The sequence below is a fragment of the Globicephala melas genome, chromosome 1 (genome assembly GCF_963455315.2).
Source record: "Globicephala melas chromosome 1, mGloMel1.2, whole genome shotgun sequence".
In the NCBI taxonomy this organism is placed as follows: domain Eukaryota; kingdom Metazoa; phylum Chordata; class Mammalia; order Artiodactyla; family Delphinidae; genus Globicephala; species Globicephala melas.
Genome location: NC_083314.1, coordinates 75128377 through 75134376, shown reverse-complemented (window position 1 = coordinate 75134376; position 6000 = coordinate 75128377). Strand labels below are relative to the sequence as shown.

At 47.1% G+C, this 6000-nt stretch overlaps 1 pseudogene; it reads left to right on the top strand.

Annotated features, from left to right (window-relative positions):
• Window positions 1-2151: 2151 nt before the first annotated feature.
• LOC132593643 (large ribosomal subunit protein uL23 pseudogene) lies at window positions 2152-2611 on the top strand (annotated as a pseudogene).
• Window positions 2612-6000: the final 3389 nt, after the last annotated feature.

Genomic DNA, 6000 nt, shown 5'->3' with positions numbered 1-6000 from the left:
TGACTGGTGCTGTTTTTGTCGGAGCAGAGCGCTGCAGCCGAGGACCGCGGGAGGTAAGGGGAGCAAGCAGTCCGAGGACATTAGTAGGTTTGTAGGGTGATTGTTCTCTCCAGCTCCAAACCATCTTTTTTGCCCTGCCAGCTGCCTCCCAGCCCCCAGCCAGCCCCACAGCCCTTTCTTCCACTCCAGGCACTGCTAGAGAGTGCCTGCAACTCTGCCTTTGGGGCCAACACACGTCTGTGTGTCTGCCGGCCAGGCAGCACCTCATCCATCACGGACTCCGTGCTGCAGTCCCACAGTTGCTGTCCCCAGCTGTCCCACACTTCTCTTGACTCCTCCTCAGCCCCCCTTTCCCACTGCAAGCTGTTGGTTTCAACTCTTGGTGGATTGAATTTATAGCAAGACTGTGCAGTCACCCCCATCCTGGCCACATCCTTCCCAATATCTGACAAACACTCTGTCCACGCCCCCTTATCACCTTCCCCCTCTCCCTCCTGTCACGAAGGCACATGTCCCTCCTCCAACGAAGGCTAACAGGTGCATTTGCCCCTTCCGCTGTGCCAAGACCCCCTGCATCGCCCTCCCCACTTTATTACTCCCTCATCATTAACCTCCCTTCTTCCACCCACAAGTGTGCTCTCTGTACCGAAAAAGAAAACAAAGCAATAATCCTTCCCACAGCTCCACCCTTTCAGTCTAGCCCCTCCACCCTCACTAACTCTTGCCTGTTACCACCAATCACCAGGCAGGGTCCGTTCTCGCTGCCCCCCACCCCACCCCACCCCCAGTGTCGCCCTCACCCTCTTTAATGCCCTGTGGTCTGTCTGGCTTTTCCCCCACCTCTCTGCTCAGATGACTCTCCACAATTTCCCAGAAGCCCCTCCACTGGCCTTGACCTCTGTGCAGTCTTTACACCTTGGCCACACTATTCTTCTTACAACTCTCTTCTACTATGGCTTTTTCTTCAAAAAAAAAAATTTTTTTTTTTAAATTTTCAATTGTGGTAAAAAGCACAAGGTGATATAACATTTGTCTCCTTAACCGTACAGTTTAAGCATACAGTTCAGTATGTTAATGATATTCACATCGCTGTATAACAGATCTCTAGAACTTTTTCCTCTTGCGAACCTGAAAGTTGATGTCCATCAAACACCATTCCTCCTCCTCCCAACACTGGCAACCTTCTGTCTATTAGTCTGACTACTTTAGGTGCCTCATATAATCATATAGTATTTGGCCTTTTGTGACTGGCTCATTTCACTCACCATACTGTCCTCAAGGTTCATCCATGTTGCTGTATATGACAGGATTTTCTTCCTTTTTTGAGGCTGATTAATATTCCATTGTATCTATAGACTACAATTTCTTTATCCATTTGTCTGCTGATGGACATATGGGTGGTTTTCACTTCTTCACCATTGTGAATAATGCTGCAGTGAACATGGGCGTGCAAATATCTCAAGATCCTGTCTGCTAGGTCTCCTTTATTGGCGTTATTTGGCTTCTCTTGGTATTTCTCCCCTTCTGGTTCCTTTTCTTCCTCCCATTACCCAATGCACTTTTACCCTGAGGCCTGGCTTTCACTGTTCCAAGCACCCTTTCCAGACCTTCTCTCTTGTGGCTCCCCATGACCTCTAGGCCAACGGCTGTGGGGTAGTGGAAAGGGAATGAGGCCAGGGTTGAGCTCCTGGGGCCTTCGTCTGCTGTTAATAGACTTGGACAGCTCTTCCTGTCTGCACCTCAATTTCTTCACCTCTCAGAGGAAAAGGATGCACAGGAAACTTCCTGCTTTAAGCATTATGGATCCCTCACTGTCAAATACATAGCTCCAGAGCTGAACTTTCTCCTGTCCTCCAGCCAGTTCAAGGACAAGCCTGCTGGACATCTTTATCCAGGTGACCCAAAGGCTCCCAGAACACCTTTTCTCTGTTTCCCTTCTCAGCCTCCCACCAGCACCACTCTGGAATGTACTCTTTCCTCATCTCCCTCTAAGGTATAATTTAGAGGTTATCTCCTCCGTGCCATCTTCCCAGCCTGCCGCAGTCCTGGCTGATTAGTCTTCTCTAAGATTTCCCCAGCACTCACTGTCTACATCATTCATGAGGTACTTAGATCCAACCATAAGCATGTAAAACACAGCTTTTCACGAAGATGGCGCTGAAGGCGAAGAAGGAAGCCCCTGCCCCTCCCAAAGCCGAAGCCAAAGCAGTCTTTAAAGGCCAAGAAAGCAGTGTTGAAAGGCGTCCACAGCCACAAAAAAAGAATGTCTGACGTAATCTACCTTCCAACGGCCCAAAACACTGAGGCTCCGGAGGCATTCCAAATATCCTCGGAAGAGCGCCTTTCAGAGAAACAAGCTTGACCATTACGCCATCATCAAGCACCTAGTCAGCCATGAAGAAGAGTGAAGACAACAACACATTGGTGTTCAATACGGATGCCAAAGCCAACAAATACCAGATTAAACAGGCTGTGAAGAAGCTCTATGACATTGACGTGACCAAGGTCAACACCCTGATCAGGCCTGATGGAGAGAAAGAGGCATATATATGTTCGACTGGCTCCTGACTATGATGCTTTGGATGTTGCCAACAAAATTGGGATCATCTAAGCTGAGTCCAGCTGGCTAATTCTAAATATAAAAGTTGTCAGTATATATAAGAGAAAGAATATAAAACACAGAAGGGGATGACACATGCAGTTACCCCTGCTGGACTCTCAACACCCTGGGGGCAGGAGGTATCTCAAGCCCATCTCCACAGCCTAAAGCGTGAGGCACTGTGCTCTAGTGAGAGGAGGCACCTGGGAAATGCTTACTGTTTATGAGAGCAAAACCTTTTCAGTCTCATCCTACCTGACTTCTCTGCAGCCTTTGACCCTGGTGACAATTCCTTCTTGTAACACTTATGCTTTGGTCTCTGGCTGCAGTGCTCTTGCTTACCTTCCTAGCTCTCTAACCACTGCTCCTCAGGTCTTTTAAGCACTTCTCTTTTCTTATTTCCCTTGAAAATTCCCCTTGGACAATAGCTTCTGTGCTTATTGCTTCCACTCTCACCTCTCAACCAAGGATGCCCATTTATTCATTCAGCAAACATGCACAAAGTACTTGCTATGGTTCAGAATCTGGCCTAGGGACTTCCCCGGCAGTCCAGTGCTTCCACTGCACGGGGCTCAGGTTTGATCCCTGGTCAGGGAACTAAGATCCTGCTTGCCAGCGCAGCATGCCCACCCCCGCCCCGACCAAAAATAAAAAAGAATCTGGCCTAGACAGCTGGGGAGAAACCTGAATCAGACCTGCTTCCTACCCTCACAATCTGGCAGTAGGGACAGACCAGCAACAGTCAGAGCCCAGGGTGGGGTGGGGAAGAGCTATCGTGGGGGACAGAGTACTGCAAGCTCAGGCTTCCTGTCTTCCCCTCTAGCTACTGGTTACAGCCACCTGGATACGCCACAAACATCTCTGATGCAACGTGTCCCCAGCTGAATTTATCAACCCTTTCAAACCTACTTGCCCTCCCTTGTTCCCCAGCTAGTTAACCTCACTGCGATGGAGAAGCCTGGGACCTCTTCTCTCTCACCCCTCCACATTTAGTGGGCCACCAGTCTCATCCCCCCTTCCTCCTCTCTCTCCCTGGAATTCCTCAGCACCTCTCCATTCCCACAGGCCCAGATCACTGACCATGACGGCCAGAGCTGACCCCTGACCAGCCTCTGCCACCTTCTCCTGCTCCCATCCTGCATTCCACTCTCTGATAAAGGGTAGTTTACTTAAAAAAAAAAAAAGGGTTTCCCTGGTGGCGCAGTGGTTGAGAGTCCACCTGCCGATGCAGGGGACACGGGTTCGTGCCCCGGTCTGGGAGGATCCCACATTCCGCGGAGCGGCTGGGCCCATGAGCCATGGCCACTGGGCCTGCGCATCCGGAGCCTGTGCTCCGCGGCGGGAGAAGCCATAGCGGTGAGAGGCCCGCGTACAGGCAAAAAAAAAAAAAAAAAGAAAGGAAAAAAACCTGCCTAAAACTCTAAATGGCTTTTCATTAAATCTAGAATTAAAAAAATGAAAACCCCTTGGTATGGCATGGCTTGCCTCCAGCTCCTCCATCCACATCTAGGCACTACTTGTAAATCCTGAGCCCCTCTATACAGCTTTCTGGAAAGATTTATTGAGTGCCTAGCACTATTCCAGGCCTTGGGGACACAGAGATGAATAGACATTCTGTGTAGAGGAACCAACAGTGAGGTTCTTTGGGTATGCTGTGTCTCCCTTCTAGAACAGCATCTTATCTATGTGTTCTTCTCTACCCTCCCATGCAGAGTGAGTGACCTATGCACACTTCAGTATAACCGTTTTCATACAGTGCTGTTTTTTCATTGTGTTTCTGTGAGCCTGACATATGGTAAACACTCTCTCAGTGCTGAAATCCATTCATTTATTCAACAAATATTTACTGAACACCTACTATGTGACAGGCACTGTTGGGTGCTGAGGGCAGATCAGTGAAAAAAACAGACACTATTCTTGCCATCACGGAGCCTACATTCTAGTGTAGGAGAGTGATAAATAAGTAAAATAAATAGGGTACTTTATAAACAACTTTTTTTTGTTTTTTTGGCTGTGTGGCTTGCAGGATCTTCCCCAACTGGGCCACAGCTGTGAAAGCCCAGAATCCTAACCACTAGGCCACCAGAGAACTTCTGATAGGGTACTTTATTTTATTTTTTTTAAATATTTCTTTATTTGGCTGCATCAGATCTTAGTTGCAGCATGTGGGATCTTTGTGGTGGCATGTGGGCTCTTCATTGCAGCACACGGGCTCTCTAGTTGTGGCATGCTGGCTCAGTAGTTGCAGCACGTGGGCTTAGTTGCCCCACGGCATGTGGGATCTTAGTTCCCCGACCAGGGATCGAACCCACGTCCCCTGCATTGGAAGGTGGATTCTTAACCATTGGACCACCAGGGAAGTCCCCTGATAGAGTACTTTAAATGGAGATGTGCTATGGAGAAAAAAATTTGAGTTGGAGAAAGAAGGTTGAGAGTGGAAGGAGTGTCTACAAGTTTAAATAGGGGATTCAGAGTAGGTCTCATTGATAAGATGATGTTTGAACAATGAAACAATGAAGTAAGTGAAAGTAGGAGCTACGTGGATGCCTGCAGAAAGAGCTTCTAGGCAGGACCAACAGCCAATGCAAAGACCTTGAAGCAGGAATGAGATGAAATGAGAAAGATGCTGTGTGTGCATGGGGGAAGATTGTAGGACCCTGTAGGCCACTGTAGAGACTTTGGCTTTTACTGTGAATAAATGGGGGAGCCATTGGAGGATTTTGAACAGAGGAGGGACATGATCTGACTTAAAGCTTAAAAGTATCACTCTGGCTGCTTTATTGTGATTGGTACATAGCAGAAGCAAGGGTGGAAGCAAAGAAACCAGTGAGGAAGCTACTGGAATAATCCAGGTGATAGATGATGGGGGCTCTGATTAGGGTGTTAGTATGTTGGTGATGGGAAGTGGTCAAGCTCTGAACATTTAAAAAAATTTTTTTAATTGAAGTATAGTTGATTTACAATGTGTTAATTTCTACTGTACAGCAAAGTGATTCAGTTACACATATACATACATTCTTTTTCATAGTCTTTTCCATTATGGTTTATCACAAGATGTTGAATATAGTTCCCTGTGCTATACAGTAGGACCTTGTTGTTTATCCATTCTATATACAATAGTTTGCATCTACTAATCCCAAACTCCCACTCCATCCTCTCCCCACCACTCCCCAGCAACCACAAGGCTGTTCTCTATGTCTGTGAGTCTGTTTCTTTTTTGTAGATACATTCATTTGTGACATATTTTAGATTCCACATGTAAGTAATATCATGTGGTATTTGTCTTTGTCTGCCTTAGTTCACTTAGTATGATAATCTCTAGCTGCATCTATGTTGCTGCAAATGGCATTATTTTGTTCGTTTTTATGGCTGAGTAATATTCCATTGTATATATGTACCAC